General features: G+C 40.4%; 1 protein-coding gene across 2 annotated transcripts in view; it reads left to right on the top strand.

Moving 5' to 3' along the window:
- The first annotated feature begins 325 nt into the window (after positions 1–325).
- LOC129530108 (uncharacterized) overlaps positions 326–14,529 on the top strand; it is a 30,212-nt gene continuing 16,008 nt past the window's right edge. For both annotated transcript variants that reach the window (XR_010132581.1, XM_055376757.2), the window contains exons 1-2: positions 326–467; positions 3,009–3,384. The gene's annotated coding sequence lies outside the window, so the exon portion shown is untranslated. The remainder of the gene's footprint in view (positions 468–3,008; positions 3,385–14,529) is intronic.

Raw genomic sequence — 14,529 nt, forward strand, 5'->3', positions numbered from 1 at the left:
GTAAAGTTAATGAGAGTGAGAGATCTGGAAATAGGGAAGAAAGAAAGGAGTCGAGGCAAAGCTAAAAGAAATTTGGGTTGGGAAAGGAAAAAAGAAATGAAGAGAAAGAAAAAGGAAAAGGGAATTTCAAAAGAGATAAAGGCTGTGAGAGGAAGTGCAACAGGTCAGGAAACTGGGGGAGGGTCCACGGCAACGGCTGAGGCACGGCAACGGCTGGGGCACGGCAACGGCTGGTGCATGTTGCCGGCGGAGGCATTTAGGTAGTGCACGGCGGCTGGGCTCCGGGCCTGTTTGGCTGTGACGCCCACCCCCGGCTTTCATCCGCCTATGCCCTAGGGCTAGTGGAAGACCTAAGATGGCGGCGTTTGCACGGGGTGCAATCACTGCGTCCTTACGGGGGTTGCAAGGCGTCCGAAGTATGAGTCCACTAACAAAAGTCCAGAAACTCGCCAGTTAATAGTATTGTGGTGAGTGATGAGCCTCACGTTGGCTAGAGAAGTGGCCGTTAGCGAGGCTACACACTTTGGGATCGCGTGGCCTGAGTCGGGGGAGTAACCGGCCTGTATTCCATTTTTCTCTCTCCAGTCTCTTCAAAATATCGGAGAATAATTTCTTTCTCGCTGATCGCCTAACTTCTACTGACGAGGCTAGGAAGTTGCAGAAGCTAGCTCCTAGGAGGGATATATGGGTCGTTCTTTCCTTTTTCCTTATTTAAATGGGTTTTTATTGACACCATGTCGCGCCAAAATGGATTCCATCTCCTCAGAGCTTTCCTAGGAACAGCCTAACCTCTTGGGCCTAACTTTATTTTTTTTTTGTTCTGCCTTTCATGTCCAAACTTAGTTTTAATTAATTTGTTTGTAACGTATTCATTATGCACTAGATTAAACAATTTTTTTCTGTGCCCACTATACCCCAAATGTGGAGTTTTGGGCAAAAACTTAACATTTGTTCTTGAAGCATCTCAGAGGTGTGTGTGTGTGTGTGTGTAATCTTTGGGGGACTTACATTGCCAGGTTGATTACTCACTAAGAAAAGAGCTAGATTTCCTGTTTTCAAATCTGTTGGCGAAATTAAATTTATGTTAAGCATAGCATGTTTACTATATATATGGGGAAGACAGTTAAGAGTGACATCTAATATGTTGTTAAATGCTTATGTGGTTAAAGTAAATTTCATGCATTACTGCGGAGTATGAATTGCTGCAACCTTTTAGAAAAGAATCTGGCAATATTTAGGGAAATAAAAAATACAGATATCACTTGAACAAAAACTGGAATTCAAAAGTCTGACTTTTAAGAATCTATCCTACAGAAATAAAAGTACCAGTATATAATGACGCATGAACAAGGATACTTTTGTACTATTTTGTTCTTGTGACAACTGGAAACAACCTGTGTATCCATCAATAGGAGAATGTTTGAGTAAATTTTGGTACATAAATATTATGAAATATTTTGACTTTTGACCTAGAGAATCTTATGATGGATGGTTATGTGAGAAAAGTAAGTTGCAGAATAGTCTAGTATGAGTACTTTTTTTTTTTTTTTTTTTTGATGGGGTGATGAAGGAATGCAAGATTAACTTCTTTATCTTTTGGAGGAGACGTTAAATATATTATGAAATACTTAAGACATATACAAATATACAAGGAATAATACAATGAACCTCTCTTCTCACCACCCAACGTAAAAAAAAATCAAACATTAACGTGACAGTTGAAGTTCTCTGTGTACCCATCCCTGATTGCATCTCTCTCTTCTCTCATCCCCAGAGGTAACCATTATTTTAAACTTAGTGATTTTTACCATGCATTTCTTAAACTTCTGTGACATAGCAACTTCTAGCATGGATTATTTTTTGTAAATATTGAAGATGAATTTTTTTAAAAAGTCAATGAAAGAAGAAAGCAAGTGTCTATCTGACTTTTTTTTTTTTTTTTTTTTTGAGATGAAGTCTTGCTTGTTGCCCCGGCTAGAGTGTAGTGGCGCAATCTTGGCTCACTGCAATCTTCACCACCCCAGTTCAAGCGATTCTCCTGCCTCAGCCTCCCGAGTAGCTGGGATTGCAGGCGCCTGCCACTGTGCCCCGCTAATTTTAATTTAATTTTAATTTATTTTATATATATATATAGAGAGAGAGAGAGGGAGAGAGACAGACAGACATGGAGTCTCGCTCTGTCACCCAGGCAGGAGTGTAGTGGCTCGGTCTCGGTTCACCGTAACTTCCGCCTCCTGGGTTCAAGCGATTCTCATGCCTCAGCATCCAGAGTAGCCGAGATTACAGGCACACCTTGCCACGCCCGGCTAATTTTTGTATTTTTAGTAGAGACGGGTTTCCCTATATTGGCCAGGCTGGTCTCCAACCCCTGACCTCAGGTAATCTGCCTGCCTCGGCCTCCCAAAGTATTGGGATTACAGGCGTGAGCCACTGTGCCCAGCCTTATCTGACTATTACTGTAACAGTGGCCAATAAAAATTCCTTCTTTTCTTTTTTTTTTTCCTTGAGCCTAGAAATTTCTTAATTGAGGGGAGAATCTAGCAAGCAGTTGAGTCAAAGGGTGTAGATTATACTATAGTGGTAAAGAAAGCAAGCAGCTGGCGGTGAAAGCAATCTCAAGCAAATAATGAATGTTCCATGAACAAGATGCCTGAATTGAAAAACAGAACAAAACCAACTAACCAAACAAAAAACAATCCGTGGATCCTAACTCAAATCCAAGGTGATTTGAGCCTGCACTTGTAATTAGACAAAATCTATGAACTTCAGTTGCCTTGGAGGCATCTGAGGGAAATGAGGTTGCATGTAGATGAATCAGTTGTTTCTGGCATCATGTTAGTGTGATTACATTTAGCTGCTGTGTGCAAAACATTTTAGCAATCATTTAGGTCCAGGACGTGGAATTTATTAGTGCAACAACCCTGTAAACAGTGGTTAGAACATTAATAATTTTATTTTATTTATGTATTATTTATTTTTTGAGACGGATTTTCGCTCTTGTTGCCCAGGTTGGAGTGCAATGGCGCGATCTCGGCTGACTGCAACCTCCGCCTCCTGGATTCAAGCTATTCTCCTGCCTCAGCCTGCCGAGTAGCTGGGATTACAGGCATGTGCCACCGCACCCAGCTTATTTTGTATTTTTTAGTAGAGATGGGGTTTCTCCATGTTGGTCAGGCTGGTCTTGAACTCCTGACCTCAGGTGATCCGCCCACCTCGGCCTCCCAAAGTGCTGGGATTACAGGCGTGAGCCACCGCGCCCGGCCAGAACATTAGTTTTAAACTTCCTAACCCTTGGGAGAAGGCAAAACACTTGATGAAATCTACATAAAGACTAAAACATTTTACCAATTTTGCATTGTTTGTTTGAAATTGCATTGACGACTGGTATGTTAATTTCGTATATATTTTTATGAGAACAATGTTGGACATCATTTAATTTTTTTAGGTTTTTTTAATTGATTATTGATTGGTTCATTTGCAGGAACTGACTATTAGTAATCAAGGATACAGATTGTTAAGAGAATGTGTTACAGAGAAAAACTTGACAAGCTAGACTTAGATTTTTGTTGTTAAAGATAATTTGTGGGATGTGATTTTTATAAGGAGTTACATTAAATAGAATGTCTTACACAGATTTAAGAGGTTAATAATTATAAAATTAAGAGGACGAGTTCTTATAAAATATTCTTGAGGTATAATAAAATTATACTTGTGGAGTATATCTTTGAATAACATTTAAAAGCAAACTGATACTTTCCAGGTAAAATAATTATCAACATAACTTTTTAAAAATAATTCATAGTACTTCAGGTTATTTCTATGTTTGACACATTAACTTAAAAGAAAAAAGGAAAATGGTGATTAGTTAATGCCATACACACTGGACAGAAAAGAAACTTAGCTCTTATGGATTCCTCTCCTTATTTTGCAGCAGGGTAAATGTAACTTTTCTTACGTAGCTAGATACTGTGTTCCAGTGCTGTTGATGTTGTACTGTTTTAGCAATGAAGAGATTGATATGGGCTGATTGGGGGTTAGGGAAAGTGAAGCAGCAGAACCAGAACAGAGTGGACATTTAAAGGGTACTAATAAGTAAATAATTATGTGAAGTAGCGTACTAGTCGAAATGCATAACTCAAAGATAATCGGGAAGTGTATTTTCTTTTATTTTTTTTTCTTTTTTTTTTTTTTTTGAGATGGAGTCTCGCTCTGTCGCCCAGGCTGGAGTGCAGTGGCGCGATCTTGGTTCACTGCAAGCTCCGCCTCCCAGGTTCACGCCATTCTCCTGCCTCAGTCTCCCAAGTAGCTGGGACTACAGGCACCTGCCACCATGCCCAGCTAATTTTTTTGTATTTTTAGTAGAGACAGGGTTTTACCGTGTTAGCCCAGGATGGTCTCGATCTCCTGACCTCGTGATCTGCCTGCCTCGGCCTCCCAAAGTGCTGGGATTATAGGCTTGAGCCACTGTGCCCGGCCGGGAAGCATGTTTTCTGAAACATAACCTAAGAAAGTATAAATGCTGCCTTGTGCCTACAATCCTGGTGACAAGAGCAAGACTTCGTCTCAAAAAAAAAAAAAAAAGTATAAAAGCTCCTTAAAGGATGTTTCAAAATAATGAATAATATTAATTTCTATATTGTATATTCACAAGTGTTCTTTCTAGAATAATTATTTGCTTAATGGGGTGCATGTTTAGTTGGTGAGAAATGAATTAATAGGTTAGTGATTTATCTGTTATGAAAAATTTTAGACATTCACATGAAAGTAGAGAGAATAACATAAATGAATTTCCGTATATGGATCACTTAGATTTAGCAACCGTTATGATTTTGCCTTACTTGCCTTTTCCCCCAAAATACTGTAAAGTAAATTACAGTCATCATGACATTTTCTTCTAAATAAGTCAATATAAACATATAATAAACAAGGACCTTTTTCTATATAGTCACAATGCCATCACTATACATAGTAGGATTAACAGTAATTCCGTAATTTTTTTTTTTTTTTTTTTTGAGACGAAGTCTTGCTCTTGTCACCCAGGCTGGAGTGCAATGGTGCGATCTCGGCTCACTGCAACCTCGACCTCCCGGGTTCAAGTGATTCTCCTGCCTCAGCCTCCCGAGTAGCTGGGATTACAGGGGCCTGCCACCATGCCCGGCTAATTTTTGTATTTTTGGTAGAGATGGGGTTTCACCATGTTAGCCAGGCTGGTCTGGAACTCCTAATCTCAGGTGATCCGTCTGCCTCGGCCTCCCAAAGTGCTGGGATTACAGGCGTGAGCCACCGCGCCCGGCCATTCCTTAATGTTTAACACCCAGTGCATATTCAGATTTTCCCAGTTGTTCGCAGGATGTCTTTTATAGCTGCTTTCTTCAAACCAGGATCTATTCAGAGACCACACATTGCATTTGATTTTTATGTCTTTTGAGCCTTTTAAAATGTAGAGCAGTTCCCTATAACCCCTTCTTTTGTTTGTTTTATGAAATTGGCTTGTTGAACTTCACAAAACACGAGTTGGGGTCATGCCAACTGTACTGTTAGTGATTAGTTTACATATAGGGAAAATAATTTGTGAATGTTGGTCCATTCACTCTGCCAGCTATACCATGGCAGCATTTCCAGTACCAGGAAAGCAAACCAGGGGATCTAAAACTGAGCATTAAGAACTCTCCCCTATCCAGTGAAAGAGATAAGAATGCCAGTTGTGAGAAAATTGAAGGGGAAACGGAGAATGTCAGTGTTAAAGATATTTGAACTTTTTTTTTTATCCATTTGAAAGGTATTTTTTTTTGGGTGAACTATTTGTTAATATTCTTGGTCCTGTAAAAAAAAAATTGGTGTTTGGACTTTTTCTTATTGTAGACACTCTTCATAAATTAAGGAAATTCGCCTTTTTTTGTTATAATGTTGCAGACTTTTTTTTTTTTTGAGATGGAGTCTTGCTCTGTCGCCAGGCTGGAGTGCAGTGGCACGATCTTGGCTCACTGCAACCTCCGCCTCCCAGGTTCAAGCGATTCTCCTGCCTCAGCCTCCCGCGTAGCTGGGACTACAGGCGTGTGGCACCGTGCCCAGCTAATTTTTGTATTTTTAGTAGAGATGGGGTTTTACCATGTTGGCCAGGATGGTCTCGATCTCTTGACCTTTTGATCCGTCCGCCTTGGCCTCCGAAAGTGGTGGGATTACAGGCATGAGCCACTGCACCCGGCCTGCAGATATTTTTTTCAGTTAGCTACTTTTCTTTTCACTTTATAGTATTTTTTTACTTAATTGTGGCACAATACACATTAGTGTTTTAGCCATTTTAAAGTATACAATTTAGTGGCATTTCATACATTCACAGTGTTGTGCATCCATCACTGCTGTCTAGTTCCAACAGATTTTAATCACTTCTAAAAGAAACCCTGTACTCATTCCCTTTGCCCACTATCCCACGGCTACCAATTTGCTTTCTGTTTATGGATTTGCCTGTTCTGAATATTGTATACAAGTGGGATCATATATAGTAGACCCTTGAGGAATGGGGGGATTAGGGTCACCAACCCCTCATACAGTCAAATCTGCATAAAATTTTTAATTCCACCAAAACTTAACTAATAGCCTACTGTTGACTGGAAGCCTTACCAATAACATAGTCAATTAACACATACTTTCTATGGTAATTTATTATCTACTATATTCTTGCAATTAGCTAGAGAAGAAAATGTTATTAAAAATCAGAAGGAAGAGAGAGTATATTTACGATTCATTAAGTGTAAGTGGATCATCATGAAGGTCTTCATCCTTTTTGTCTTCATGTTGAGTAGGCTGAGGAAGAGGAGGGGTTGGTCTTGCTGTCTAGGGAGTGGTAGAGGTGGAAAAGATGGAGGAGGCAGGAGAGGCAGACATACCTGGTGTAACTTTTACTGAAAAAAAAAATACATAAAAGTGGACCCACGCAGTTCAAACCCATGTTCAGGGGTCAACTGTAATATGTGATCTCTTGTGTCTGACTTCTTTCATTTAGCATAACATCTTCAACATTCATCCATACTGTAGCATATAATTTGTACTTAATTCCTTTTTATGATTGAATAATCTATATATGAATGTACCACCTTTTGTTCATCAGTTGATGAATGTATTTACATGCATTTAAATAAAAATTTTTTTTTGGGTTTTTTTTTTTTTTTTTTGAGACGGATTCTCGCCCAGGCTGGAGTGCAGTGGCGCGATCTCGGCTCACTGCGACCTCCGCCTCCCAGGTTCAAGCGATTCTTCTGCCTCAGCCTCCCGAGTAGCTGGGATTACAGGCACACGCCACCATGCCCGGCTAATTTTTTTTGTATTTTTAGTAGAGACGGGGTTTTACCATGTTGGTCAGGCTGGTCTGGAACTCCTGACCTTGTGATCCGCCCTCCTCGGTCTCGCAAAGTGCTGGGATTATAGTCGTTAGCCACCGCACCCAGCCAAGAAAATGTACTTAAAGAAAATATGGGGCTGGGCATGGTGGCTCACACCTATACTTCCAGCAGTGTAGGAGGCCGAGGCCGGCAGAACGGTTAAGCCCAGGAGTTCGAGACTAACCTGGGCAGCATGATGAAACCCCATCTCTCCAAAAAATACAAAAATTAGCTGGGTATAATGGCCTGCACCTGTAGTCCCAGCTACTTGGGAGGCTGAAGTGGGAGGATCGCTTGAGCCTGGGAGGTAGAGGTTGCAGTGAACTGAAATCACGCCACTGCACTCCAGCCTGGGCAACTGGGTGAGGGTCTGTCTCAAAAAAAAAAAAAAAAAGTAAGACAATATGGTATAAATTGGGGATGGTGAAGGGACATAAAGAAAAGTTAGTTTCTACACTGGACTTGAATTAATGTTGACAGCCGTAGAATGTAATAAGTAATGTATATATATAATGTGAAGCAACCACTAAAAATGCCATGCATATATGCAAAAACTCTAGAGAGGAATCAGAATTTTATAAAATGTTCAGCTAACTCACAGAAAGGCAGATAAAAACAGACAAATAGAAAACTAAGAACAAAGGAAAAATAAATCGCAGACTTAAACCCTAACATATGAACAATTACATTAGATTTAAATCGTTTAAATGTACCATTTAAAAGATAAGAGATTGTCAGAGTGGCAATGACGTAACTGTATGTGTTAATATGAGACTTACTTCAAATATGACTATATAGGCTGGGTGTGGTAGCTCACGCCTGTAATCCTGGCACTTTGGGAGGCCGAGGTGGGTGGATCACCTGAGGTCAGGAGTTCAAGACCAGCATGGCCAACATGGCAAAACCCCATTTCTACTAAAAATACAAAAAATTAGCCAGGCGTGGTGGCACACACCTGTAGTCCCAGATACTCGAGAGGCTGAGGTAGGAGAATCACTTGAACCCGGGAGGCGGAGGTTGCAGGGAGCCGAGATCGTGCCACTGCACTCCAGCCTGGGAGAGAGAGTGAGACTCCATCTCAAAAAGCAAACAAAAAAACCCCCCAAATATGACTGTATAGGCAGATTGAAAGTAAAAGGATGGGCAAAGATATACCATGCAAACTTTAATCAAATGAAAGCAGTACTGGCTATGTTAGATAAAGTAGGCTTCAGACAAATTACTATAGACAAAAGAGGGATGTTTTATAATGAAATTCACCAGGAAGACATGGCAGTTCTAAAGCACCTGTATCAAACAATAGAGCTACAAAATATGTGAAGCAAAAACTGCTAGAACTGAAAATAGAAATAGACAGGTCCATAATTATAGTTGGAGAGTTCAGCAGCCTTCTCACAACAACTGGCAGAACAATTAGAAAATCAGCAAGTACACAGTTCAACAATGTAATAAACCAACAAGATCTAATTGCCATTTATAGAATGCTCAACAACTGTAGAATTATTACATTTTGAATATATTATGTTATATATTTTATATATGTATATTTTATATATATATATATATTTTGAGACAGAGTCTCGCTCTTGTCACCCAGGCTAGAGTGCAGTGGTGCGATCTCGGCTCACTGCAACCTCCGCCTCCTGGGTTCAAGCGATTCTCCTGCCTCAGCCTCCCAAGGAGCTGGGATTACAGGCGCCCGCTACCACGCCTGGCTAATTTTTGTATTTTTAGTAGAGACGGGGTTTCACCATGTTGTCCAGGCTGGTCTCGAACTCCTGACCTTGGGTGATCCTCCCGCCTCAGCATCCCAAAGTGCTGGGATTACAGGTGTGAGCCAACGTGCCTGGCTGACCCCAAATACTTTTAACAAAGTATTAACACATTGATTCCAGCAATATATGAAAAGAAATTGATAGACCATGACCAAGTTGGAATTTTTATAGTTATATAAGATTGGTTCAGCAATTGAAAATCAATCTTATGGATATGTAAGATTGGTTCAGCATTTGAAAATCAGTCAATATAATGTACTATATCAACAGTCTGAAAAACAATCATAATTGATTATATTGATGCAGAAAAAAACATATGACAGAGTCAAATACCTATTCTTGATAATGATTTTCAGAAAATGAGGAATAAATATCTATAAAAAGCCTGTAGCTGATATTATACATAATAGTGAAAAACTGACTCTTACCCCTAAGATCAGGAAAAAGCAAAGGATGTCCATTCTTATCTTCCTTATTCAACATAGTAATAGAAATTCAAGCCACTGTAGTGAGGTAAGAACAAGAAATAAAAGACATCCCAATTGGAAAGAAACACATTTGTCCCTATATGCAGATGGCATGATTGTCTATGTAGAAAATCTCAAAGAGTCTAAAAAACAACCCCCAAATTTCTAGAACTAATGAGTTAGTAACACCACAGGCTAAAAGATCTACACACAAAAATGAATGAATCACGTTTCTTTTTTTTTTTTTTTTTTTTTTTTTTTTTTTTTGAGATGGAGTCTCGTTCTGTTGCCAGGCTGGAGTGCAGTGGCCTGATCTCAGCTCACTGCAATTTCTGCCTCCCGGGTTCAAGTGATTCCCCTGCCTCAGCCTCCTGAGTAGCTGGGAATACAGGCATGCACCACCATGCCCAGCTAATTTTTTGTGTTTTAGTAAAGATGGGGTTTCACCATGTTGGCCAGGCTGGTCTCGATCTCCTGACCTCATGATCTGCCCGCCTTAGCCTCCCAAAGTGCTGGGATTACAGGTATGAGCCACTGCGCCCGGAATGAATCACATTTCTATATACTAGCAATTTAATATGTGGAAACGGAAATTATATACAAAGTACCATTTACAAGCACTGCAAAGAAACACAACATTTAGACATAAGTAAACATGTACAGGACTTGTATTTTGTAAATTACAAAATGCTGGTGAAAGAAACTCAGGAAGTCCTATATAATTGAAAAGACTTATCATGTTCATGACTTGGGAAACTCAACATAGTAATGATGTCAATTCTCCACAAATTGATAGGTTTAATGGAATTTCCATTTAAATCCTAGTATGTTTTTGTAGATATAGAAAAGCTTATTTTAAAATGTATGTGGAAAGGCACAGGCCTTAAAATAGCTAAAACCATCTTGAAAAATAGTACATTGGTAGAATCATTAACTTGACATTAATGCCTACTATATTCCTATATTAAGACAGTGTTGTATTGGTGGAGGATAGACACATAAATCAGTGTAACATAATTGAGAACTGAGAAATAGACATACACAATTAGGCCCGACTGAATTTTGTCAAACGTGGAATAGCAGTTCAGTAATGAAAGAAAGCCTTTTTAACAATGGTGCTTGACCAATTGTCCATCTGTAGGCAAAAAGATGAACCTGAGTCTCATATCTAATACAAAAATGTACTCAAAATGAATTAGAGACTTAAATGTAAAACTTAAAACTATAAAACTTTTAGAAGAAAATATAGGAGGAAATCTTCAGTTTGTGCTAGGCAAGGAGTTCTTACACTTAATATGCTTAAAAGGATGATCTGTAAAAGGAAAAATTGATGAATTAAATTTTATTGAAGTTAGAAACTCTTGTTCTGCTAAAGACTGTTAAGAGAATGAAGAGAAGCTACAGAGTAGGATAATTTATTTGTAAACCACATATCTTGCAAATTAATTGTATTTAGAATACATAAACTCTGGAAACTCAGTAAAAAAGCAACCAGTCCAATTAGAACATGAGCAAAAGACATGAAGAGATTATTTCATGGAAGAAGATACACAGATGGCAAATAAAATAAAAGGATGTTTAACATTATTAACCATTTTGGAAATGCACATTAAAATCACAACAGAAATCACTGTACACTTATCAAATAGTCATAACACCAAGTATTGGTTAGAATGAAGAGAATATGGATTACTTATCCACTGCTGATTGGAATGTAAAATGGCGTAGCCCTCTGGGAAACTGTTTGGTAGTTTCTTATTAAAATAAACCTGCAGGCCAGGTGGGGTGGCTCACTCCTGTAATCCCAGCACTTCGGGAGGCAGAGGTGGGCTGATCACCTGGAGGTCAGGAGTTTGAGACCAGCCTGACCAACATGAAGAAACCCTGTCTCTACTGAGAATACAAAAATTGGCTGGGCGTGGTGGCTCACGCCTGTAATCCCAGCACTTTGGGAGGCCGAGGTGGGCGGATCATGAGGTCAGGAGATCAAGACCATCCTAGCTAAGATGATGAAACCCCGTCTCTACTAAAAATACAAAAAATAAGCCGGGCGTGGTGGTGGGCGCCTGTAGTCCCAGCTACTCGGGAGGGAGGCTGAGGCAGGAGAATGGCGTGAACCAGGGAGGCAGAATTTGTGGTGAGCAGAGATCGCGCCACTGCACTCCAGCCTGGGTGACAGAGCAAGACTCCATCTCAAAACAAAACAAAACAAAGCAAAAATTAACTGGGTGTGGTGGTGCATGCCTGTAATCTCAGCTACTCGGGAGGCTGAGGCAGGAGAATTGCTTGAACCTGGGAAGCGGATGTTGCGGTGAGCTGAGATTGTGCCATTGCACTCCAGCCTGGGCAACGAGCGAAACTCCGTCTCAACAAAAACCAAAACAAAAAACCACAAACCTGCAACTACCATATGACCCAGCATTTTCATTCTTGAGTGTTTATCCCAGAGAAATGAAAACTTAACGTTCTTGCAAAAATTTGTGTATGAATGTTCATGGCATCTTTGTTCATGATAGTAACAACACAGAAGTGCCCAGATGTCCTTTAATGGGTGAATGGCTAAACAAATGGTGGTGCATTCATAACATAATACCACACAGGAATGAAAAACAAAGCTGATGCACAAAACAACCTGGATGAATTCCCACAGAATTATGCTGAATGAAAAAAGCCAATCTCTGACATATAGTTACATACTATATTATACTATTTACATAATATTCTTTTTTTTTCTTTTTTTTTTGAGATGGAGTCTCACTCTGTCGCCAAGGCTGGAGTGCAGTGGCACGATCTCCGCTCACTGCATCCTCCACCTCCTGGGTACAAACGATTCTCTGCCTCAGCCTCCGGAGTAGCTGGGTTTACAGGCGCCGGCCACCATGCCCAGCTAATTTTTGTTTTAGTGATTCTCCTGCCTCAGCCTCCCGAGTAGTTGGGACTACAGGCGTGCGCCACCATCCCCGTTTAATTTTTGTATTTTTAGTAGAGATGGGGTTTTACTATGTTGGCCAGGCTGGTCTTGAACTCCTGACTTCCTGATCTGCCCACCTTGGGCTCCCAAAGTGCTAGGATTACAGGCGTGAGCCACCGTGCCCGGCCTGATACCTTGTTTTCTACAAGAATGTTAGGTTAACTGATAGGGAAGTTGTCACTGAGTAGACATCAGATAATGTTTTTGGGATAGGGCAATAAGCCATAAGGTGGGGGCAGATCTAGGGGAACATCTAGCTGAGGTGGTGGCCAATAGTTTTCTTTTTTTTCTTTTTTTTGAGAAGAAGTCTCACTCACTCAGCCCAAGCTGGAGTGCAGTGGCATGATCTCGGCTCTCTGCAACCTCCACCTCCCGGGTTCAAGCGATTCTCCTGCCTCAGCTTCCCGGGTAGCTGGGATTACAGGTGCCCGCCACCATGCCCGGCTAATTTGTGTATTTTTAGTAGAGATGAGGTTTCACTATGTTGGCGAGGCTGGTCTTGAACTCCTGACCTCGTGATCCACCCGCCTTGGCCTCCCAAAGTGCTGGGACAAGCGTGAGCCACCACCCCCAGCCAACAGTTCTCAATATGTGGACCTTTCAAGGGATCTGTAAAGTGAAAGCTGTTTTTCTTAATAATACTAAGTTGTTTTTACCATATTGACATCTTTCCTGATGGTGTTGAAGCAGTGGAAAATAAACATTTTACCTGAATACAAATCAAGTTAGTGGCACCAAATTGTATCAGTAGTCATTGTATTCTTCACCCCACACCTGTAGTTTTTTTTTTAAAAAGTCAGTTTCTTTTAAGAATGTCTTTGATGAGGGTGGGGCACCGTGGCTTATGCCTGTAGTCCTCACTGCTTCGTAGGCTGAGGTGGGAGTCTGAAGCGGGAGGATTCCTTGAGCCCAGGAGTTCGAGGCTAAGAGTGACCTGTGGTCGTGCCACTGCACTCCAGCCTAGGTGACAGAGTAAGACTGTCTCAAAAAATGTCTTTGATGAGCAGTAAAGTTACTAGTTTTATTAAATATGGACCCTTGAGTACGTGTCTTCTTAATATGGTGTGATGAAAAGGGAAGTATGCGTGAAGCAGTTCTGCAAACTGAATTTTAAATTATCTTGAGGAAAATCACCTGTAACATTGTCAGCAAGCTGTACTGCTCACTTTTTAAAATTTACAACATTATACTTAGAAGAATAACTAATAGACAAGCTACAGTTTTTTACACTTGGGTATTGACCAGATATGTTTTTCTAAATAAAATGGGCTTATCCTTTCAAGGAAAACAACTGATAGTACTTGTTGCCTATTTTAAATTAGCTTTCAAACAAAATTTAGAATTTTTGTATACTTGTATCTACTTCTGTGAACTTGATAGCTTCCCAGTACTTAAAGACTTTTCTGTTAACATGAGATTTTAAAGAAAGTGGTTTTTAAATATTGCTTAATGAAATATGTCAACATTTGAAACATCTGCATTGCTCAGTGAAACAATATTTTGTAAATGATCCATTTAGGATGTTAAAAATCATGCATGGCTTGGCATGGTGGCTCATGCCTGTAATCCCAGCACTTTGGGAGGCTGAGGCAGGTGAATCACCTGAGGTCAGGAGTTTGAGACCAGCCTGGCCAACATGGTGAAACCCTGGCTCTACTAAAAATACAAACAATTAGCCAGGCATGGTGGCAGGCACCTATAATCCCAGCTACTCGGGAGGCTGAAGCAGGAGAATTGCTTGAACCCGGGAGGTGGAGGTTGCAGTGAGCCGAGATCACGCCACTGCACTCCAGCCTGGGTGACAGGGTGAGACTCCATCTCAAAAAGAAAAAAAACACAAAACAAAACAAAAAACCAAGGAGTATGACTGCCGGTTCATATGGTAAGAGTATATTTAGTTTTGTGAGAAACCACAAAACTGTCTTCCAAAATTGCTG

Source organism: Gorilla gorilla, chromosome X, assembly GCF_029281585.2.
Source record: "Gorilla gorilla gorilla isolate KB3781 chromosome X, NHGRI_mGorGor1-v2.1_pri, whole genome shotgun sequence".
Lineage (NCBI taxonomy): Eukaryota > Metazoa > Chordata > Mammalia > Primates > Hominidae > Gorilla > Gorilla gorilla.